General features: G+C 38.2%; 1 protein-coding gene and 1 pseudogene across 1 annotated transcript in view; one reads left to right on the top strand and one right to left on the bottom strand.

Annotated features, from left to right (window-relative positions):
* EXOC4 (exocyst complex component 4) overlaps window positions 1-25,541 on the bottom strand; it is a 724,031-nt gene that overhangs the window by 324,347 nt on the left and 374,143 nt on the right. The window lies entirely within an intron of this gene.
* On the top strand, window positions 5,967-6,760 carry LOC122905276 (annotated as a pseudogene).

Below are 25,541 nucleotides of genomic sequence, written 5' to 3'. Positions count from 1 at the left end.
CTAGCCCCATGCCAGGCTCCCTGCTCAGCAGGAAGTCTGCTTCTCTCTCTCCCTCTGTCCCTGCTCATGCTCACTCTAGATCAAATAAATAAAATCTTTAAAAATAAATATTTAAGTATTTTTATGGATAAAATTCAATTAGATGATCAAATCTATAGTGTTTACTAAAAAAAAAAAAAATCAGTCCTTTTATGATATTTCTAACATGTCACCTAAAAAAATCAGTTGCAAAGACATGTTTACACTCCTTTCTTCTACATTCCTAGCTTGGAATCCTAGAATTATAGTCCACTCCCTTTTAAGTAAATATAGAAAGAGAGCTGTCCAAAGTCATCAAGCGAGAAAATGGTGTTATACTCTTTCCACACTAATTCACAGCTGGAGCTCCCCCTTTCCCTTTTAAATTCAAACAGGCCCCGGTATTCTCATTCTCAAATTCACAATGTTTATTTTGCATGGATTTTTTTTTTCCCAGACTACATTTAACCAAATTAAGTTACTTAGTCCCTTGAGGAAACTATAAAAACTCAACTGTCCATCTACCATCACGAACTCCGCATAGTGACAGCAGTAATACTCCGACATACTGATATCCTAGACACTAATGGGGTCTTTCTCTTTACAGTCAGTGCTGTGGATTCTCTCCCCAAATCCACAAACTCTATTAGCTTGCATAGGTTTCCTTCTGAAACTACAACTACCTCTAACTGCCCTCTTGTAATCAAACTTTAATTCATATTAAGCCTAGGATTTGAATCTGATCAAATTAAATTTTCTGAAAACAGGTATTATTAGATTAGTACTTACAGCAGAGAAGGGCTCTGGTTTTTTCCCTTTATTAACTAACAAATAAACTATATTTTGTAACAGAGAGTGGTCCCCACAATGTTCCTTGGATCACACTGGATAACTAAGTCTCTATATAAAAAACAATTACAAAGCTAACGTACTTCAGGCAACAAAATGTACATGGAGTAAAATAAATGAATGTGGATTGTCCATTGTTATCTGTTATAATACTATCTGACATCTACCTCTTGACTAGGACCTTTTAGCACACCAACAGACTACAGGCTCAAACTCATGAAATTCCACGGTTGAGTATTTGACCATGTGTCTCCCTAGATATTCCCTTTATCAATGAATAAATGGAAACAATTTCCTGTACTTTTGGAATTTGTCAAAACTCCCAGAGTAAATCAGAGACAAATCCAGGAAAGGAGTCCACAACCAACATCTTTCAATTTCTTTTGTTCACAAAGTCAAGATGACTTTGATATAAAGAACTTGAATCAACATCATACAGAATTCATTTAGTACAGCTTCTCTGAATTGTATCTTTTGGAAAAAACAAACAAACAAACAAACAAACAAACAAACCTGCCTCTCCAGAGAAGAGTAAATTTAAAGAGGGGGTTAACACATAACTTTGGAAAATACCGCCTGCTCTGTCAATCTCTCCCATACTCTGTACTTCAGCATATTATAGTTCAGTCAGAAAAATCCTGGAGTTTAAAAAAAAAAAAACTATTAAAATTTTATTTAACCAAGGGTTATTTTCCCCCATTAAATGCTATCTTTTCCCTTACCAGCCATGACTCCAGTTACATTTCCTGGGGCACTAGTGTCTTGTGGAACAGTTTGGCAAATGCTGGTTTTATTAAAAAGTACATAGGCTTGAAAGACAAATGAACACAGGGTAACACTAAAGTAGCTCTCTGGCTAATCTGGACCTCAGTTTTCCTAAAAATAAGAGTCTTAATATAGGTCTGACAACAAATAATGCAAAATCAATCACTCTAATACATTTTCCACTGCAATGGCAAATAATAAACTTTATTCATTAAGCCAAACAAACATTTAGAGAATGTGCAACGTTTTAGATTCGCTGGAGCTCCTAGAGATGGTCCTTACATGAAGGAGCTCACAGTAGTAGAGGATACACACACTCAGATAAACCACTATGGGAAGTGATTCAGCCTCTTCGCTGATTGTGCATAAAAAGGGTCAGGCTGACCAAACGCTATGGAAGAGTGGAACTGAAGGATGATTGTCAGTTTGCTCCAGGGGTAAGGTGAAGGGCACCCCAAAGACACAGGACCCTATTTATTCTTTTTTTTTTTTTGGTAAAGATTTTTTTCTTTGAGAGAGAGTGTGTGTGCACATGCACAAGCAAGGCGAGAGGCAGGACAGGCAGAAGGAGAGGGAGAAGCAATGTGGAGCATGGTCCTGGGATCATGACCCAAGCAGAAGGCAGATGCTTAACCGACTGAGACACCCAGACTCTCTATTTAATTGCCATATTATGGACACAGGACACCAACATAAAAATTTACCATCAGCCTCCAAACTTTAAAGTTCTATGCAAAATCTAAATACATGGCCTCAAAAACCATCAAGAGTGAAAAATAATTGCCAACATACTTGACAGAAATAAGAAAACAAGACATGAGATGCTGGTATGGAGTCAGATGTCCGCTAAATGTTGGTAGCTATTTTCCCAAGTTTAAGAGATATATAATCTACAGGGCTAAAAAAAATAAAGTTGTACATATCTTTATGCATCTTCTTTAAGATTAATAGTCTCAACTCAAAATTGAAATCATTCACTTAAACTATATATAACAAATACAGGGGGAAAAAATAGTCTAAGGCTTTTTCTTCATGGAAAGGCATTGATGGGGGGGTGGGGGGGGTAAAGATATATGGGACTAGGGGAATAAAATCAAAGGCTACAAATATAAAAGCAACTTAATCCATAGAGCATTCGAGCTTTTTTTTTTTTTTAAATGAAGCATCAGCTTATTTGTGTTTTTTTGTTCTTAAAACCGAACACAAATGCAGTTCACACAGCATGTTTTTAAAACAGCTGATTTCCATCTTACAGGACAGGTGGGTATATTAGGGGAAAAGAAGGTGGGCTCCTGAGTTACACAGCTCTGGGTTTTCAACCATGCTGTAGCACCAACTAGATGTGTGACCTTATGTAGGATTTTTTATGTTTTATGGGAAAAAATGTTTTATGGAATAAAAATGTCTTATGGAAGAAAACGAGAGTAACAGTAGTTACTTCACAGAAGAACTGTAATAGTTAAAATAATCTGTGTTAAAGTGCCTTCCTCTTCCTTCAGCATTAAAATAAATCATCATCTCCCCATTTCACTCCCAGTTTCCTTTTTTTTTTTTTTTTAAGATTTTATTGTTTATTTATTCGAGAGAGAAAGAGCGTGTGCATGCACAGCAGCAGGGAGAGGAGCAGAGAGAGAGGGAAAGGCAGACTCCCCACTGATTTCAACAGGACTCTGAGATCATGACCCGAGCTGAAATCAAGAGTTGGAGTCTTTTTTTAAAAGATTTTATTTATTTGACACAGAGAGAGAGAACACAAGCAAGGGGAAATAGGGGAGGGAGAAGCAAGCTCCCTACAACAAGGGGGCTCTAACCCAGGACCCCAGGGTCATGACCTGAGCCAAAGGCAGATGCTTAAGGATTGAGCCACCCAGGTGCCCCAAGAGTTGGGAGTCTTAACTGACAGCCACCCAGGTGCCCCTTCCAGTTTGCCTCTCTGAATGAGAACAAAGATAAATAAAAAGAAAAGCAAAGGCAGTGACAAAAGATAAGGAAGAAGACGAACCAGTCTATGTAAAAACCATCTCTTTGTCATAAGGGAACATTGGAATTACCACTGGGAGATTTCCTAGATTAGTTCCCCAGGTCCTGGCTTTCACCTTCAGCATCTGAATGAGGAGGGAGGCCCAGGAATGAGGCCTCCCTCCTCAGTTCTTTTGTTCCCTGGATACTAATTCTGATGAAGTCAATTCCAGACCAGTCCTTAGTATAAATTTCCTAAAGCAATAAACACACAAAGGTGGTGCTTAATAAATCTTTATTAAATGAATACATTGTGCCTTGAATGATGGAACCATTTATGGTATCATTTAAAGAGAGAAAAAAGAATCCAGGAATAATGCCCTGGGTGGGTATGTAATACTGACAAGACTTTAGGCTTTCAGAGTCTTAAAAAGGAGGCTGACATGTAAACAAATAAATTAAAATAAAATTCTGATAAATATAATAGAAACGCAGTAAAAAGGAGAGGGGGATTAATGTGCTGTTCAAAAGCAGTTAATTTTAGGAACTCGGTATGTTACGTCACTTTGATGTCAACTACAACAATAATGAAAGTCCAAGAGATTACGAAGAAAAAAAAAGACCAAAATTTAAGGCGGACTATCAATTTGTTTTACATTTACAATGTCATACTTTAAATGCCCCGTGGTCAGTACGATATTTTGTTTTTTAATAACTAGAGAAATAGTACAAATAACCTCCAAAATGTGGAAAATACACCAACCGGATTTACATGTTAATCTTCATATAAGACATTATTTCAGCTGTCCTTACTACTGTCACATTTCAGTATAACAAAGGAAACCGGACAGTCCTTTGGCTTTTATTATAACAGGATTTGATGCACACAAACATAGCAGTTCAGATAAGCATAACAGAGATGCTTCTAGAATTGCACATCAAACTTGTAAAATGTGGAGACACTTAATGAACATCACTGATACTGATGACTAACAAGTTGCTTTCACTATCAGTTTGACTCCTGTCAACGAAGACTTAAACTGTTAATGGGTTGGTTCGGACCTGCCATTAAACGATATTGGAAAGAGGCTCAACCCTTGAGGGTAAAATGTTGACTCTTGCTATCCACAAAGTCTACTTTCTTGTCTAAAAGTAAATAAAAAGAGAATATATCTTCAACAGTTTCTCTCCCCAGGACTATTGAACCAGAGACAGGCAAGCTAGGTGTGATAAAGACACAGCTCCATTCCTTCTGGTTACAAGGAGAGAAGTGAAAATACTATTAATATTCTTTTTTTTTTTTAAATTTAAGATTTTATTTATTTATTTGAAAGAGAGAGATAGCAAGAGAGAACATGAGCTGGAGGTGGGTAGTGGGAGAAGCGGACACCCTGTTGACCAAGAAGCCTGTTGTGGGGCTCGATCCCAGGACCCTGGGATCATGACCTGAATGGAAGGCAGACACTTAACTGACTGAGCCATGCAAGAGCCCCTAATATTCAAATTCTTGAAATAAGCCATGTATTCTCACCTTCTGAGCATTTACAGTGGTTCACCTGTAAGGATTTGCAAAAATGCACACTGGAGGGCCTGACCGTCAGTGTTTCTGATTCCACAGGTCTGGGTGGGACTGAGAGTTTGCATTTCTAACAATTTCCCAGGGGATGAAATGGTACTGGGGCAGTGGTCATCCTGTGCGAACCACTTAAACCTTTTCTTTTCAGCCTTGAGCAATTCTACCCTATCTGGCCACGCCCACTGAAACTTGGCTCAGCAATTCTCTCTTCTCTAAAGCCTTCCCTAGCCCCTATCTGTGCTTTCCTATCCTGCTTCTCCCTTCTTCCAATACAAACAAACAAACAAACCATTTTTCATAGCTCTTCTCTTTTACTGAGACTGAGTTCAGCATGGCTGTCTGGACAGAGACAGCATTACACACATTTTTACTGATTTCACTGCCCGTGACTGTGAAGACAGCAAGTATTAGACTGCCTGGGTCTGAGCCATGGCTCCGCAGCTTCCTACTAAGAAAGTAACATGAGAGCCATGTTACTTCAAGTCTCTGAACTTCAATTTCCCCCTCCAAAACAACAAAGATCGCGACAGGGCACATCACACAGGATTGCTTGTGCCAAGTAAAAATAGTGATGTGTAGTGGTTAGCACGTCACCTGACACGTGACAAATGCTTAAAAAATTTGATTCACTGTCAGTATTATTAAGAAATACAGATTTCTAAGAAGAGAGGGATGATAAGTTGTTGCTGGAACTTCAAGAAAAGAGGATCTTTATAGCTTCCTTTTGCTCTTCCCACACATCCCCCCACCCTCTGGACACCCCCCTCTCTGTCTTCTCTGCTCTGGGAATAGCTCTCCAGCTACAGACCCTCAACCCCTGAAAATGTCCGCCTGTGCAAAGTTCATTTCCACCGCTTTCTTGGTCAGGGGTACCACTGAGCTGTTGAGCCCACCACGGTCTGCAGTGGTGCTAAAACCACCAGAGACACTGGCTGATCAGAGCCTCAGCAGCTGGGCAGCTCCATGCCCCCTGACCTCACTCATCCCTCGACACAGCTTCCAAACCAGCGTCATTTCAGGGGACATCAACACCATAGCCAAGTTCATCAGGGCTGGGGATAGCTGGCTCTGGGGCTGAGTTTGGGAGCCTCATCACTGGTGATGCCAGCAACCCCTCTCTGAAGCAATGGTTCTTCTCCTACACCATTCTGGGCTTTGTCCTCCCAGGGGCCATGGGGCTCTTTTGCCTGATGGAGGCCTTTTTCATCCTCTTCGCCATGTGCCAGAGCCATGTCCACTTCCCACAGGTCTTCCTCCCATGTCTCATCTGCCCTGTACATCTCTTTTCCTGTATCTCCCTACGCAGCCTGGGGAAGGTTGTTGGCTCTGGGTTTGACAGAGAGAAGACAAATACTGTGGTCATAAGGAGGTAAAAAAAGAGAGAGCGAGCGAGAGGATCTTTATAAAGTTTTGCTATGAGATGAACTCTTAAGAGTGATTTTTTTTTTCCTTTTCAGGAACATTGGGAGTAAAAGTCTTTATTACTTCACAGCTCTCCGGAATGGACTGGTGTGTGAAGCCTGGGGCACAGGACTGCTCCGTGTCCCCGACTTTATTGTGCTGGAGTCAAGAGATGGGAAAGGAGCCGGGTGAACACTCAAGAAGGAAGCCTACAATGGCCAGGGGAAGGACCTTCAGCATGGTCACGAACACTCGCTCCACTCTGAGAATTATTTACCAAGATACGGCTGGAAGTGTGGGCTGTTTTACTTGGAGAGCAAAACAGTTTCATGACGAGAGTTCTTAACTATCTGACCTACAGTAATAAATGTGAAGATGAGGACTGGACTGCATATGGAAGAAATTATAAAGACAGGCAGTAATAAACAGCAAAATAACAAGAACAGTAATGAAGAGTATTATGACAAAAAATATGTAACCTTCCAGAAGAGGGCATTTCAACAATTTCAGCCTGTACACAGATTATTGCAAATGTCTGCCTGGTAGCGGAGATACCATTATTAAATTCCAAAAGAACTGGCATCCTTTGGTTTCTCAAGTACTCGGAGTGTAATATAAATGTCAAAACTTTCACCCAGGAACCAATGAACCATCTCCTGACAAAGAAAAACGGGCCTGGGAGCAGGGGGCTATGTCTTCTGAAATGTTAAAAATGACAGACAAGCTAAATTACGTTTGAAGGTTTTATTTTTCTAAGGCAGACAAATGACATTTTTACTAATACTAAAAGATAATTTACTTGTTTAAAAAAATATATTCAGGCCATGTTCTTCTAGTTCCAGAGCTTCCCATACCTCTTATAACAGAGAATACTAATGACTAATAAAATTGGGCACCATTTCTTTTCTTATCCATCCCAAAGGAGCAATAATCATCATGACAGTGTCATTCCAAATGTAAAGCAAAATCTCTAATCCACGGGGACTCCAAGTGGAAAGCTGCAAGGTATTGTTTTACTGCTGCCACTTTTTTCATGACATATTTTCATTTTGTGGAAGACTTCCTTCTAGTTAACTAAAGGCTGTGTTGATCAAAGGAAAAATGCATGTAGATATATACCCTGTATAATGCCTATTCTATATACTGTGTGCCTACACAAAGAATTCTATTTGCAGCTGGCTTCCCAAAAAGCCCAGCTCTTTCAGAGTTAATCATGCTAATAAAATTTACTACCTTCTTCTTGGCTTTGGTGAAGATCCCTATAAAATTACTCAATGACCTCAGGACATTTCTATTTGCATTATGGGGTGTCCCCTTCATGATTCTAACTCCGAGTTCAATGGCATGTAAAGTGATGCTAAGCAGTTCTACTCTAGACCAACTATTTTAAGAGTGCTTCAAGGCAAATACATCCTCTAAGCCTACTTTTAAAAAATAAATTTTACATATGTCTGTACACACACACAGCTTCCTAGATTCGTACACTAGATTGTTAAGATTTAATACAAAAATTTGTATTAAATAACTACCCTTATCCAATAGGCTTTTTTTTTTTTCCGTCACATTTCCTGGCAACTGATTAATAACCAGGCAAGCTAAAATAATGAACAACCGTTTTGAATTTACTTTCAGGCCAGACTGAAGAATTTAACTAGCTTGGAGAAAAGTTAGTATTTGTATTAATAATCACATCATTAGGTGGGGAATAAAGGTGTTAAGAGGCACTAGAGAGGGGTAACTATCATCACAGAAATTTAGAATCAAAATACATGAAACAATAAGGATACCAGAGAAAGCCAAATATTAAACTTAGTACCCTTAACTTAGTACCAAATATTATACTTAGTACCAATGCTTTGCCCACAGATTTATCAAAACTGTGGTAGCCCTGTCAAGTCTCAGTTTGTGCTGGCTGGTTAGAGGGAAATCACACTCTGCAGACTGGACATAGCTGGGCTAAGAGAAGACCAAGTCATTGCCACCATCACTGCCCCACCTACTCCACATATGGTCCCCGTTGGGGACCTGTTGGCTGTAGCGAAGTAGACCAAGGGTAGGCGTCCTACCCAATGGCAACCAACTGAAAGGCTGCCTAGAAGCCAAGATCATATTCTTACTCCTAGAAAGCCAAAAATTAAAATGAGGTAAAGAAAAAAGCAAATGAAACATCATGATGTGTAAGTCCAATTTTTAAAAGAACCCAAACCATGAGGAGATAAAACTGTAAGGTAGGCAAAGCAAGCATGAAACTTGGTGGAGTCATTTGCTGGAAGGTGAGTATTTGTGGGCCATTTATCATTCACATTATTTTCTCCTGCTCAGCTTTGTAATGTTTACTACCATTCCTGTGATTCTCTTGCATTTCTTCATAACTCCCAAGTACATCATGTACTTGTGATAATCTTGTACTTTCGATAACCTGAATGAGTCTCTATTTGCAATCATCTGAATACGTAACACTTGCAATCATCTGAATGAGTGTCTATCTGCAAATAAAAGATCCAACTAAAAGAGTGACAAAAATTTTGCCAAGGAATTTGAAAATCAAGTTAAATCTCCAAGTAAGCTGTTATCCTCATAACCCATTTTTCTCCATTTGACCAAACTGCCATAAGAGAGAAGAATAAAAATGGCCATAATGGCCTCACAACCACCATTCTTAACAATTCAATAATCAGAAACTACTTTATCTTCCACTTGGGTTTCTCTGGTCTCCCCTCCCCACCCCATATACCCTTCAAGCACTTCATTTATGGTTGACAAATCACAACAACTGACAGGTGTTTGAGAAATGAAAAAAAAAAAACCTTCATCTTCATCAAAACAGAGCATGGTATTTGTTATTATAGATATTCAGAAGAGCAGAAGATTTTTAAGAATATACAGATTTTTAAGTGGTATTATTAATGATATAAAAGTTCTAATTCTACCTTGTTCGTTATCAAACAACATATCCCATTCATAAACAATTCCCAGCCGTAAGGTTCTGTATCTATTGTACTTCTTCCTCCCCATGACTCTTTACCAAGACTATCTAAACCTTTTTTTTTTCTTGACAGCATCTTATTCTTTTATTTATTTTAATTAATTAATTAATTTGTCAGAGAGAGAGAGAGAGCGCGAGAGAGAGCACAAGCGCGCACAAGCAGGCAGAGTGGCAGGCAGAGGCGGAGAGATAAGCAGGCTCCCTGCTGAGCAAGGATTCCCAATGCAGGACTTGATCCCAGGACCCTGGGATCAAGTTTGGCGGTGGCCTAACCAACTGAGCCACCCAGACATCCCTTATTCTTTTATGTTTTTGATGCAGATTATATTTTTTAAATGTCTGAAACATACCCATTTTTATAATCTGTAACTAGTAATCCCATTTCTAAAATTACTGAGAACAAATTCAACTGTGTTTTGTTTCTGCCTGATTCTAGATCATGGTTACATATCCCCTGTGTATTTCTGTAATTTCGGGTTGTGAACTCATGTTTTAGGCAGTTTTATCCATGGGAAGAACCAAGGCCTAAATTTATGGCATATTCTTCTAGAGAAGAGTTGTTGGCTTTGCCAGGACAGGTTTCCTGGTCATCTCTCTATGCTGATAAGTGTTTTTTTTTTTTCTTTTCTTTTCTACTATTTTAGTAAAGTTACAACCATTCAAAAAGTCTACACTTCATAGGGTGGTTTTAATTCTAAATCCTCTCTTGAACAGGCCCAAGGTCCTGTCTCCAATAGTGATGCAGCTGTTAAAACTCAAACCTCTTGCTTACTGGGACTGACAAGTACCCCCAAGCAGCTGTGGTATCAGCATCAGCTTACTGCTCTGGTTTTGAGTTTTCTCTTTATTTTCATCCCCAGGAGACCTCTTACTAACAAGGTCAGCAATACATTTAAAAGGAAGTTTATTACATTACAGCCTGTATTTCTGACTGCTTTGTACTGGGAAATTTTCCAGACATTTTAGCTCTCAACCTTGCCAGAAATCAAAGTCCCTTCCTTTTATTTTTATGTGGTCATTTCTAATATTTTTTTCTTCCCCATTTCCTTTAACCTAGGACCCACACATGTCTTGTATCATGCAAAATCGTTCCTACTTCATCAAACCTGATCATTAAAAAGGTGAGGTAATTTGGCATTGCTCAAATTACCAATTCTTCAAGTCGAAAATCAAATATTAATATGGTAATTTTGTACTAAAATTCTTTCTTTCTTTAAGTCTACCAAGTTTGTATTAGTACAGTTAAACCATTACTTTTTCATCTTTTGCAAAGTTACAAGACTGCATTAAAACCCAAAGAATAAAATTTTCTGGCATTTTAAGTACATTTGAAATTAATTAATTTTAATTCAGTAAATTATCATAAAGGATTAATGTTTTATCTTTCATTTTTAAAACACTGTGTCATAGTTTACATGCAGTCCTGACAAAGGCAGAAGAATGATATGACATCTAGAAGCTAGAGCTTCTGAGCTCTAGCAGCTATGAGCTGAGCTATGAGCAGACTCACACAGGTTTGTCTCTGTGTGCCAAGCAGCATCTGTTAGTCCAAGTTAGTTAAAGCATAGGTGTCTCAGCTAATTGGATAAACTGCATGTGTAATACTGGCAGAATAATACATTTTTAAAATAGCAAATGTGATTTTGTGACTTTCTAAAATGATCAAGGACAGCTTGCTAAATGCATATGAAGTAACCTGGGAGCACATGGTGATCATTTGCTTAATATGCCACATTTTAATAATAATTTTTAAAAAGTTGGGTCAAATTTCTGTTTTCTAGGGATTTTATTTTATATCCTTATATTCTGATATGTAGATGTATAGGTAAGATATTCACTAGCTTTTCATATATATATTTTTAAAGATTTTATTTATCCATTTGACAGACAGAGATCACAAGCAGGCAGAGAGGCAGGCAGAGAGAGAGAGAGAGGAAGAGAAGCAGGCCTCCCGCTGAGCAGAGAGCCCGATGGGGGGCTGGATCCCAGGACCCTGGGATCACGACCCGAGCTAAAAGCAGAGGCTTTAACCCACTGAGTCACTCAGGCGCCCCTAGCTTTTCATATTTTGGTGTTGATATATATCACCTGTTTTTTTTTTCCCATATGAGTGATGTGTCATAAAAGTGAGTTATTTTAACAAAACTGGCAAGATTGCGTTTCTTGATTCAAGAATGCCTAAAATCTCATGAGTATTCCCAAAACTCGGTAAGAGAGACAGTGTGTGGTGCAGAGACCATAAAGCTGTATGAGAGGCAGGGCTTTCAAATGAGGATTCTACTGAAAATTATTCTAACCTTCTACAATATTTAATGATCAGTGAAAGAATAATTATCACCATGTGTTTTTGTTCGATTCAAAAGCTAGAAATATTAGCTATAATGTCTCAGATGAGCAAATTATAAACCATTCATTCTTATATTGCCAGCCTTTTGACAGTTTAATATATATGTTAGACCCTGAGCCCCTGAGACATGAGGCAACACTCCTATGAAATCAGCACACTGTGAGTTAAATTAACAAGTCAGATAAAGAATAAGCTGCAGACTGGAGACTGATCAATTATGCCCCCAGTGGAGCAACCAAGGAGCGCCATCTTTGAAAGTAAGCCTGTTGACCTGAAAGAATGAGAAACAACACTCATAGTGATTTTACTCCTTCTAATGTGTCTGATAACACTAACAAAATGTGTCAGCTGGAATGAGCCAAGTAATATCAACACACAGGGAAGGAGAAGCGAGGCCCCACAAGGAGAGAGAGGAGTAAAAAGGAGAGGAAGAGATGACATTCGAGAGTCATGGTGCTCAGAAAATGACGGTGGGAAGGGCAATCTTTCAATCAGGTCCTCCCACTAGTCCCCCCGTCCACAGAAGGGCAAAGTCTCTGAAAGATCAGGACACCAACTTGTTTAAAGAAAGCATTTCATGGTGGTTGGCACAGAAGGGAAATCCATACATCCCTTGGCCATGTGTGGACCAACTCCTCCTTTCCTTCAAAAGTGCACGCTGGTGCCTGAGAATGTAATGTGCTCTGGGACCCAGCGGGTGTAGTTTGTGAGTCATTCTGACTGAGAGCCTCAGCCCCTATGAGGTGGTAAAAGGGTCTGAGTGGCCTAAGTGGTAAACACCACTTAACATCTGGTATGGAACTAGCAGGCAATGAAATTATACTGCGTGCGTGAGAAAGGTGGCCCAAGATATTGCTCAGGCTCTGTTCCTCTTCCAAAAAGCCATATGTGGCTACCTGAGTGTTTCTTTAGTTAATGTTATGGTATGAACCTGGTATATAAGTTCTCAGAAATGGGGCAAAATGGTGGTTCGTGGTTTCTTAAAATTTGGGCCTTATCTCTCTATGTCTCAAGTTCCTCATCTTAAAATGAGAATAATAACCACAAGTCTTTCATGGGTTATAAGTTTTCATTATAAAGATTAAACCAATTAATATATGTCAAGTATTGAAAACCATGCTAGATTTGTAACGTTCCATAATTAGCTAGTCTAACAGTGTGGCTGTTATCATGCTTAACAGACTTACTTGTTTTTCTGACTTCTTTACATTTACCCAACTTGTAAATTTTTAAATTTCTCATGAGATTCCATATTTCAGCCATGTGGATGTAACATTCTTCTTCCATAGTAAATGAAAAGGTATTTGCTACATGTGCATATATTTTTTAAAATTTTTATTTTCTTAAGATTAATTTATTACTTGAGAAAGAGATAGAATGGGGAGGTGGGGCAGAGAGAGAGGGAGGGAGAGAATTTTAAGCCCACTCTGTGCTGAGCATGGAACCTGACACAGGACTCTATCTCAGGACCCTGAGATCATGACCTCGGTCAAAACCGAGAGTCGGATGCTCAACTGACTACACTTTTCAGGCACCCCTGTGTGTGCATATTTTTAAATGAATATCAACTAAAGGCAAAGTAAGAGCTGATCTGCCAGGAGAAAAAGCCCAATGAAAATGTGTAATAGAATTGTTCTAAAATGGTAATAAGAGATATTAAGTCAAAATTTCACAGGACAGCAAAATTTCATTAGATTAATCAAATTTTTAATTACACAGATTATATAGGTTCTCTCCATTAATACAACTGGATATAGTACATAGCACACTATTTCTTTTGAATAAAGTTATACACATATATGATTCTTCCCAAGTACTAATTTTTTTTTAACATTGTATCTTGAAAAAATTGTACACCTACAGGAGAGTTGCAAGGACAGTACAGAGAGTTCTGCATACCCTTCATCCACTTCCCCTTACTTAGCCATGGTGTCATTAATAAACTAGGTCAACACTGGTACAATACTGTTTACTACAGTCTATATTCTGATTTCCCCATTTTTCCGCTAATGTCCTTTTTCTGTTTCAGGGTCTAATCTTTGATGCCACATTAAATTTAGATGTCATGTCTTAGTCTCCTCCAATCTATGACAATTCCTCAGTCCTTGGCTTTCATCATTTCAAAACTTCTGAAGAGTACTCACCAGTTATTTTGTTCCTTTGATGTTTTCTCAGGATTTAGACTGTGGTTATGGATTTTTGTGAAGAATACCACAGAGGTGAAGTGCCTTTCTCATCTTATCACATCAGGGAATACATGATATCAATAGGTCTTATTACTAGTGATGTAAACTTTGATCACATGCAAGGTGGTATCTATCAGGCTTCTCCACTGTTACCCTTTTTCCCTTTCCAGGGGTTTGTTACAACGTCCAGCAGAGGAATTGGGTTTTGCCTCCTGGAGGGAGGAGCATCAAGACATCTGTGGACTTATGTTAAGCCTCCACAGTAATTAATAAATACTTTGGAGGAGATACTTTGAGGCTATACAAATATCCTGGTTCTATAATTTAGATGTTTTCAAAAGCCATTTTTACATATATCATGTCCTTTGCCCTTCCTAAGAATCCTTTATTTAATGAATAAATAGACTGAAAATGATGGACACAGCTCACTATAATTAAAGTCTAAAGCAGAATCCTAAGTTCATGCCACAATCATCAACGCACGTGGCACTGCTAATTTTGTCGCTCAACACCAGCACTGGAAGATTTCACTCCAAACAGCAATGCGAGCATAAATAGGTATGCACACTCATTGGCATCAACTTGCCCTACTGAAGACAAAACCTGAATAATAGAAAATAAGGAACACTAGGAGACAATCAAGTGTTTGATGCCTGAACTGTGTATGCACATCATTGTTACTCTCCTTCTAAATCAAGAGTATTGTTTAATGATCTCAAAATGTCTATTTGGCCCTTTTCCCACAAAATAAACTGGACTCTGGACTACCTAGTCAGTTCTTCATTGACGTCTCAATCCCAATGGGAACTATAGTTTAGGCTTAAGTCTAAAATACAGTTTGAGATATATCTATTTTCTGTTGAATCATACTTCATTCATTCTTTGTTAAATATTTCAGTAATTATCTTTAGTTAATACCATATTTTATAACTGAAACTCCATAACATTTAAATTCTAAAAAGACAAAGCTTAGATGGAATATTTTGTATGCACTTAGATAATACTTATAAAGTACTTCCACATACATTTATTTCTTTATGTAATCCTTTCAAGCACAGTGTCAGATAAACAGAAAAAAATGACTTTATTTCTCTTTTATAGACGAGACTTCTAGAGTTTCAAGAAGTTTGCCTATGACCAACTATCTAACAACTGGTAGGGTCAGGACTTGAAACTAGATAGAAATACATTATATTGTATGCCTACATTTGGACTAAACTGGTGGATATTTACTTTTTTTATTTATATCTGAATTTACCCTACCATACTTGGATGTATCAGGTCATTTCTTTTCACCAAAATGCATTCTTAGAAACTAGGCTGGAGTTATTGACACTTTTTCAAATCACATTTTTTTTCACAGCCTAGAACATATGCTCATCTGCTGAAAACATTAAAAATACAGAAAAGATTAAAAACTAGAGAGGAAAAAAATACCTAGGGATAACTATGTTCCTTATTTGTTATATTACCTCCAGTAGTATTTGACATCATTAAGATCACAGTGTGTTTATGATTTCATATTCACTTGAAAGATACATACTTCTCTTTATTAGCAAAAGCTCTCCATGCACAACATTTTAACATACTGCTAACAAAAACAGCAAACAGCCCTAGGATATTTAATGCCAGGCACTGTTCTAAGTGTTTCACAAATATGAATTCTTTTAGTCTTTCTCTCAGGCCTGTGAGGTGGGTATTATTAGCTCCATTTTCCAGAGTATGAAACTGACTTCATGGCCATATAATGGTATACCACCTGAAAATACCATAACCTACTTAGCCTTCCCACTATTTCTTGGTTTTTGAGGTTGTTTACGATTTGTAAAGCTGATATTGGCACAGGCAATGTTAAGTTCTAACTCTGCATATGTTTTTAACAAAAATGTGTGCTGGTTTGGCTGCAGCTATGAATTAGGTAATGTAAGTGAAGCACCATCTTTATTTGCCATTGCTGGAGTTAAGTGGTACCAAAAGGGAAGAGAAAGCAAGGCCGTCTTTCAATTTTCCAAAGTCTTGAAGAGCCTGTAACACCCAGTGTTAAGTCTCATGGCCAGGAACCCAGTGAATCACCTTTTTGCCTGAAGAATAGTCTTTACAGGTGATGTCACCTTCCCTCCATGACAGCACTTGGTGGTATGGTTTAGGTCAAGGAAATGGTGATGAAGCAAAGCAAAAGCACTCAGTACAGTCAGTCCATACACAGCCAGTGAGATCAGAAAAATTGCCTGGGTTAACTATTTTGGTCTGGCAGACCACATTGCCTTTCCATTTTAAAACAAAATAAGAACATTCCAAAAGTCCTTCCGAAATGTTTCTCTGTACGGCAGTGGGAAGACGGAGGTCCAAAAAACCAAATAATACTAAATGTGAGCTGAGGCCCAGGGACTGCTTCCCTACTGCCAGTTTGGAATTGTTTGCAGGAATAAGTAGGTGTCCTGTTTTGTAGAAATCCGGACTTTTCTCACTTCAGATACACAGAGAACACTTCTTTTAAAATTAAAAACAATTCCCCTTCAAAGCAAGCCTCCATCATTCAAAAAGATATCCTGCACCGAAATGCCCTTTACCTGCTTTATTTACATGAGAAACACGACAGAAAGAGACTTTATGCTCTCTACCATCTAATTTCTCTAAGCTACAGCCATTGATTCTTTGTAAGTTTATTTATTCAAAACAACAGCACAAACAATTCTTTTTTCTTGGGTCAGCAGCTTACTGAATTAACATCAATCATCAAAGGAGACGGGGCTGAAAGGAAGATGGAAGCCCATTTTCTCAGAGATTGATTTTTTTTAAGCCAAAACACGCGGGCATAAGCAGGAGGCTATTTACCACGGAAAAGGTTCAACTTGAAAGTCACAGCCCAAAACTGGGTACTCACAGCACACATCAGCTCCCTTGAAATCTTTAAGAAGTGTTTTGGTTTTATTTTTCCCTTCATTTAAATTTCTTTTTTGATGGCCTGGAGAGTTTGATTACTTCACTATATAAAGCCCACCTGAATAGCTTAAAACAAGGGGAGGGCAGGTTCCAAAGAAGAGAGCAGTAGATCAATGTTGGTGTTATTATAATGATTTTCTAATGGCCTTCTCTACTCTCTTTACTTACTTTGATGTATTTAAAGTGGGAAAAGTTCATCAAAGACCGCTGTGATTAGAGTCTTAAATGTGTTTAAACAACTACTTTTGGCATGTTTGAGAGGTGATTTGCTTCATAGGTCCCAGCAAAATTATTCTTTGAGAACCTTGATCTGCTTCTTGCTCGGAATTCGGCTCAATTATTTTTCCTTGCAAGGTGGGGGTGGAGGGTTCTTGCCTGAAAATGAAGTCAGAGGGGTCAGGATTCCTGAGACTGCTCTAAGAACTGCAAAAAGTAATTGGTTTATATCCATTTTACATCCTGTCGTGTCAGGGGAATGTGTTTCCTTCCTACAGCTTTTCTGGAGATTTATGTAAGGTGAGGAATGCATTAGACCCAGCATATATAAACCACTAGGCTCCTAGTTCAGTAGAATGTGCTATGTTCTTTATTTCAGACATTTGAAACGTATGCCATGTTGTTAAATCAAGTTTAGGAGAAAATAGGAGATTTTTAGTCCAGGGTACATGTAAATGGAGAAGACCAAAAAGAAAGAAGAAAAAAGAAAAAAAAAGTCCCCTAAGCCTGATTTGGCTGGGCAGGGCAACCTGTGTTATCACTGTTTTTTCTCAAATTGAGACAAAATTTATTTCAGTTAAGACTCTGATTTCAAAACCATCAATCACCCTCTTGTATGAGGAGGAAGCTGAGGAATATCCACTTGTTCCCCAGATGTAAAACAAAGATTTTTAGCCTCTAATTCACAGGGATTGCTGAGGAGTAAAGGTGGTTCCTTAGAAGGAAGAAATAAATTCATTAAATAAAATCAGTAAGAACCACAAAGGAGTCTCACCTACCTTTTTTTAAACACCCACTCCTTAACAATGAGATAATGTGATCTGTTAACCACTCTAAACTTGCATTTCTATTTTCTTCCATGCTTAGATCGCATGCAAATTAGCAAACTAATGCTGTCCTGTATACATTATCACCTCTGGCCATTTCTGAGTAATCTTTTAGCTCCAGTGTCCTCCAGAATGCTGTGCACTGAGAAAATGCAAAATCTAGAAGAAAAAAAAAGCCCTACCGCAAATAAAGACTGGCAATGTTGACCAATTATAAAGCATTATAGTTCCTATAATGTCTCCACCATCCCATGGGGAGAAGCTGGGATTGAAGCAAAGCTAAAACAAACCAGAACAAAACTAAACTCTCCAGGGCCAGTTCCTGGCCATGTTAGAGCAGTTTCCATAGGAGTCCCTCACTTGTCAGGTGCAAGGTTCTGCTCTGAGTGATAACTGATCACCATCCCTTATGAGAAGGAGAAATTAAAAACAACATTTTAATAAAAATGCTTTGGGAGAAGGTAAGTTAAAAAGCCTGATTTGGAACAAAGGTAGCATAAGGTATATAAAAAAAAAAAGCCTTTGTAAAACCTGGAAAATAAAATTTCCTCTGGTTTTTGAAATGGTGCATTCGTGTTGATTTCTCTCCAAATGAGCAATTTACGGAGGAGAAGCATTAGACTTATGGGATAACGGGTGAAAATATGCTGTGCTTTTCCAACTTGGGAAATGTTGACAAAAACACTCCAGGGTAAGGGCCTAAATGATTAGTATGTGATGCACCTGAACTAAAGAGAAGTCCTGAGATCAGTTTGAACAATGAAAGAATAACAAGAGAAATACAAAAATAAAATGCCTAAGTTTTGAAAGAAGTAATGGAGCTCAACCGGGCAGGAAGGAGGAGGGCAGGAGCCTTCAAGAGCTTGGGTGGTGACACAATGCAGAAATCCAGAAGGGGGTAAAAACAAAAGGTGAGGGACGACATCAGGTGTGTGATTCAATTTATGACCTCCCCCCCAAAAATAAATAAAAGTTTCAAAATAAACATAACCTTGAGAAATCAGTTACTTTAATAAAGGGGTCAGCATGAGGGAAACAGTTGGGAGTAAATTGCATTAAATTATTTCCCTTTGAGTGAACACACAGTGTAATAAGCTGTGAAGAGCGTAATTCTGTACTTACATTGTGTTTTGCAAGCAAAGTGGGAAATTGAGAATTACTGAACCTTGCTGAAGTTCTTATCCAAATGAGTGTTTCAATTAGTTAACGAAAATTTTCCTATGGTTTAGAACTGGAATTAGTCTATGGAATAAAGCAGTCCATCTATGGTGTTGCAAAATGGCCCTGCAAATTTTGTTATACATGCAATTAAATCTAACCAAAAAAGCTTTTTGTATTTATAACATACAGAAATATTATTTAGAAAAGATCGTGTGTGTGTGTGTGCATATATATATGCACACACACACACATATCTACCTATATATACATACGCATGCACATATATAAAAGCTTTACTAAAATATATTTAACACAATTTCCATTCCATAAAATTCACCCTTTATTAAAACAGCATTCTGAACCTGGAGAAAATAGAGCCTTATTGAAAATGGTCAATGAAAGTTTATGAGTATATTTATAGTGATGCATTTTAAGTCCAGTATACTGTTGAGCACATCACGGGACCTGAAATAAGCATTCTAGTTGACTAAGTGATGCAGGCTCTGTAAAACATTACCTGTAGAACACTGAAGGAAACTTAAAATGTATACAATCTTTTAGTGAACACTAACAACAACAACACACCAGCGCATTATACTCTGATGCTATTTAGCAGAAAGGGAAGGATTTAAGAGGGATTGCTTTTTGGGTTCCGGAAAAAGGAAAGGAGCTTTCATTTACCTTTTTAACTGTCAAGGTGTTGAATACAGTTCGCACATAGTGAGCATTTTTTGGAAAAGATTTTATTTATTTATTTGACAGATAGAGATCACAAGTAGGCAGAGAGGCAGGCAGAGAGAGAAGTGGGGGAAGGTGAGGGGCTCGATCCCAGGACCTGAGATCATGACCTGAGTTGAAGGCAGAGGTTTAACCCACTGAGCCACCCGGGTGCCCCCAATGTGAGCATTTTAAAAATATTTGCTAAATTAAAGAATAAAGGAAGCTGGAAATGTAGAAGGAAAGCAAAAACCAAAGTAAAAAAAAAAAAAAAAAAAACTAAACACAACAAAACAAAAAACAGAAAAGCAAACTTTAAAATAAAAACCTAGAATTACAAATTGAAGCTTTGGAATTTTATTATGGTTAAACTCAAAATAATGCTCATTTTTTTCTTTCTTTTTTTTTTTTTTTTAATGCATGGAGTGCATTTGACATATGAGAAATTCAGCTCCACATCCCTTGTGGGGAGATCAGTATGGCCCTGACAAAGATGGAAGTGTCTAAAGATGAAATCATGTATCAAATCAAGCACAGTAAATCACCTGGATAGGGTCGTTTGACCCATGGATTTGGTAGAAGGTTTGTGCAATTGTAAAGACAAGGGGATTTGTCATTAGTTCCCAGGAAAGAGCAACACATCTTAACCATAACAAAGATGTCAACAAGAATATTTTAATTCTTTTTTCTAGAACTTAAAAATGAGAGACAAGAGAAACACTAAGAATTACCAAGCCAGTTAGTTTTGTTTCATGCACAGGAAATAGGGAGGCCAAATAAAACAATAATATTCTACAAGGATCACACAGATATTATCAGTATAAACGAGTATGTCAGAATAAGGGAGGCAAGAACATGGAGCCTTGGAAAGTCATCAATTTATTTTAATTTTTTCTCCCCCCACTTCTCTCTCTCTCTCTCTTTCGATTAAACACATTAAACACATAAACACACACACACACATGTGTATACTTACTTGCTGTATGTATGTGTGTATCCTCAAAATGGTAGTTGTATATGACTTTTTGGAGAGCATTCTGTAATGCACACGATAAGTAACTCCTACTGGAAATAAAAGGTCTTTTCACTAATGAAAATTATCAGGAGTATGGTTCCGGAGTATACAAACTTGGCTCTTACACAGACATACCATATCCTGTTAATTAATATATTTACTTGGTGAAAAAGAGAAAAGACTGCCTTGGGGGAAAAAAGGAGAGGGTGGTAGTTAATAAAATGCCTTATGGGGAATTCACAAATCCCTGAAAATACAGCACTCTCCTTTCTACTTCATATACTCAGACACCATCTTGAATCCTATATTCCCTCCTGGGCCAGACACATGACAAGGGCAATACTTTACTAGAGAAGAACCCAAGAAAGGCAATCAAACTACTCAGAAAAAACAACTGTTAAGAAACTAAGGTCACTTAAGTCTGCACATAAGGAAAATGTGACTAATTTATTTAATGGCTGACATAAAGGGATTAGATCTACTCTATGGTGCTTTCCAAAATAGGCGCACTCAGTGTTTTACTCATTTAAAAAATAAAACTTGAACACATTCTCAGCGTAACATGCTGTGCTCGATGAGGTGGGATATACAAAGGTAATCAGACAAAAATCTTGTTCTCACGGAGTATACAGTCGAAGGAAATTTAAGGCATCAAGTTAGGGTATGTGCGCTGTTGAGGAACAGTGCGTGGTATATAATGGACACTTGGTAAATATTTGTCTGAATGAGTAAATGACTGCAACTCTCATCCCCACGTATCTTGCAACTCCCTGCCTGACTGAGTTCCATCAGCTGATGTGGCTGCCTCATGTTCTCCATCAAAGGGTAGGCAACCTTCCCAAATGGAGAGGAGCTATTCTATTTGTCTCCACAAGCAGGAGGGGAGGGAGAGGGAGAGAGGGGGAGGGACTCTCAGCAGACTCTGTGCTGAGCAGGGAGCCCGACGAGGGGCTCCATCAAAACACCCTGGGATCACCACCTGAGTGGAAACCAAGAGTCAAATGCTTAATCAACTGCACCCCCCAGGTACCCTGAGATGAGCCATTCTTTATTCACCATACAAGTACAGATAATACACAAGGCAGAAACGATCACCTGCCAGAGAAGATAACCAAAAAGTGCTATGTGAATTTAGAAGCTGAAGAAATTAAAAATAAAAATTACAGGAAGGCAGATTTTAGCTCAGTCTAATAATTGAAGATGCCCAACCAAGAAACAAGTACTACCGAACTCCCAGCTCACCAAATTGAAACTGTCCCCTCTGAAGCCTCTCATCTGAGGGTTACTTTACACTGTTCCGCCCTCCATTATCTGGAAATACAGTCTAGGGCTATTCATTTTACAGGGTCATCAGGAACATAGTCTGCTCTAAATCGCAGTCTGCCAAGTAAAATGGTTTGCCTACACCAAAAGTGGGTAACGAGCAAATCAGCCCTCCAAATCTTCCAGTATAAAGCTAATTCTTCCCTGATCACGAACCACAGCTTCACACACAGTCTAGAGAGTATTTCTGTCATCTTGGCTTTTCTAAGGTGATATCACACATTCTTAGATAGAACTATGAGACAAGAAGTCTTCGGAGATTGGTCACCATTACATACATACATCTACTGCTCTAGTTGCTACTAAAGAAATTCTATCTAGAGAACCACTGAGTTGTGTGGACAGATCAACCTGAGTTCTCCTGAGTATCATATCATATGATAAACAATAAAATTATGACTTTAGCAAATGCCTTTGAGTGAAATGAAAAAATCCTTTGAGACCTGGTTTTTAAAAATGTTACACTTCGAGTTGATGCCTTCATTTGCTGACAGCTCTGTGTACCATTTGCTGGTAGCAAAACACGATCACCAAATCATCTGTCGATGACTCGATTTCCATAAAGGGAAACCTCAGCGTATCCTTCTACCATGTACATATTTTTAAATAAATAAGCAATAAAATTTAATTATCTTGATTTTAAAGACTGAAAACGCAATATAAAAGAAACATTAAGTACTTTGTGTTTTTTGAGGTATGTACACCTCTACTTTGCAATACCTAACTTCATTCAGCAGTCTTCCTTTACAGATGTTCTGAGTGATTTAATTTCAAAGAAAAGCCCTAGCAATGCGTCATGTGGCAACTGTGTGTGGCCAAGGAGACTCAAAATGGAGGCACGCTGGAGCTCGTAGTAAATGCCTCAAGCTAACAGGACAATGACAGCCTTTACTGTATAAGCATTTTCATGAACTTAAAATGTAGAGCAGAACTATCACAGGCAACCTATGAACCCAAACCAGAGTGCTGACATATGTGACAGGAGTCTATGCTCTTTAATTTTTAAAAATTAGGTGACAATTGAATGCATGAAGATTTTACATAATAATTAAAGGCATCTGACTTTCTGCTTGTTTTTCAAATTTAGACAATCTGGCACAACTGGGATTATCTACTAAATGACAGTGATTAGCAGGACCCCACAGAGGCTAGCCCCTCCAGTTTGGCTAAGTCTCCATTAACGCCAAAGTCACTCATTTACGTTATCAGTCAAGCTCCTGTTAAGTCTGTGACCTTTTATTTCAAGGAAGAAATGTCTAATGAAGGGAGATAAAAGCAAAGATAATACAAAGATAACCCAGATAATCTCAATATAATCAGGTACACATTTACACACACAGAATTCTAAGCATTCATGAATGTTAACTCCTTCTGGACTTCAACCATGAAACGGAATGGCCCTACTGACCAATGCCCACAATGAGATATTTCATTTGTTCACTTCACTGCGGATGTTTCACTTATGGATAGCTGACAGTGAGGGTCATCTTGAAAGGCTCCAAAACGATAAACTGGTAATGAAGGAATTACGAAACGGTGTCCTCCTCTGCCACCTTCCCCCTGCCGCCGAAAATCCACAAATTTTCCATGGATGAAGATGGCAGAAAATACTAACCTAACATGTATTTATCACAAGAAATCATGTGTTGTGTAGTTTTAAGAACACTTCCTTATTCCAAATTGCTAATTTGGAGTTGATATTGATATAATCTTCCAAAATGTTGCTAATATGACTGAGTCTTTTCCTTCCCCCAGCCTCCTTACATCCAGATGCTGGTACTAAGCATAATGTTAAGCATTGTAATTCTGCCTTTATTAGATTCAGGTATATAAATGGCATCCCAGTGAGCGTGGTGAATTTTGATCATTATTCCTCCACTCAAGTTATGCTCATCTTCCTGCTGGGAGGATGATCACAGAGTTTTACCACAAGCCCAAGGGACCCATTATTTATTATATTACATTTTATGGTGTGGAGTAAATAAATAGCATTAAAGTGCTAAATTCATTCACAGAGATGAACTGTATTCATAAGCCGGAGAAATTCTTTAAATCAAGCCTATGCTGCTAATAGGCTCTTCATAAAAATGCAGAAAACATCCATTGTAATATGGCAGCAATAAAAGGAGGCAGCTGGGTTAACACACAGAAATATCAGAAGGCAAACATTCTAGGCAAGGCACACAAATGGCATATAACCAAATCACGAGGTTAAACACACAAACCTCACTTACTAATCTGTCGTTTTCATGTAAGTGGACTGTAATAATTCACACCTTAAAAATAATATAGTTATCATAACAGAATTCAAAATAAACTAAGTGTAACAATGTGTGAAGAATTCAGCAACCCCAAGCCCTCTTAAGACATGCCTTAATTAGCCATGCATTTTGTCTTAATCAGCGTGTCTTACATTAAAAGGCCATTTAGAAGGAAATGTGTGTGCATTTGTCTTTTGTATTATATATAATCCACTCCCATTTTCATCTCTGATTTCTAGGGTCTCCCACATTGCTTTTGGTATGGCTTTTGACTATAAAAGATTTTTTAGCCACTAATCCAAAGGGATTTTCTTTCCCCATTCTTCATGTGACTTTTAATCATTTAAGGTAACCTACAATTCTGTATTTCTTTCTTGGCAGATATAAACTCAGTAGTGCTTGAGACTGACACAAATTTCTTGCCGCCCTTGGACTTCACTATGGAAAGTCACTGTGGGTCTCAAGCATCAGGCCCCATACTACCCTAGCATCTGTTCCTCCTTATACAGTGCTGTGCCAACACTACCCACATGACTGAGTATTTTTAACAATAGGAAGGATAATGCATTTTCTGTGTCAATTACAACATTCACTGAGTACTTTAAGGTGGTACAATACAGAAATAAAGAACAAGGAAAATGAGTATTAACAAAGTATCATGGTAATTATTTGAAATCATACTTAAGGGGAGAACCATAGAAACCATAATCAACATATGAAAGGGGGCAAGGAGAAAGGCATGGATGCTGTGCCTTTGTTTTTGAGATTCCTCTTTAAGCTAATCAGAGATAATCAGAAGCTGTGTATCAAATACAGAATGGAAGCTAAGGCAGAGCCAGGTGCCCAGAACGAAGTCAGAAGTCTGGAGGCAAGGAGAGATTCCAAATGAAAGCATATGAGGGAACAGCAAGACAAGATAACAATGAGTGTGGTTAGACCAAGTAACGATCTGAATTAAGGCACACATAGGAACAATGAATGGAACTTTTCA

Source organism: Neovison vison, chromosome 4, assembly GCF_020171115.1.
Source record: "Neovison vison isolate M4711 chromosome 4, ASM_NN_V1, whole genome shotgun sequence".
NCBI lineage: Eukaryota > Metazoa > Chordata > Mammalia > Carnivora > Mustelidae > Neogale > Neogale vison.
The sequence above is the reverse complement of the archived record's forward strand: the minus strand, read 5'-3'. Positions and strand labels throughout refer to the sequence as shown.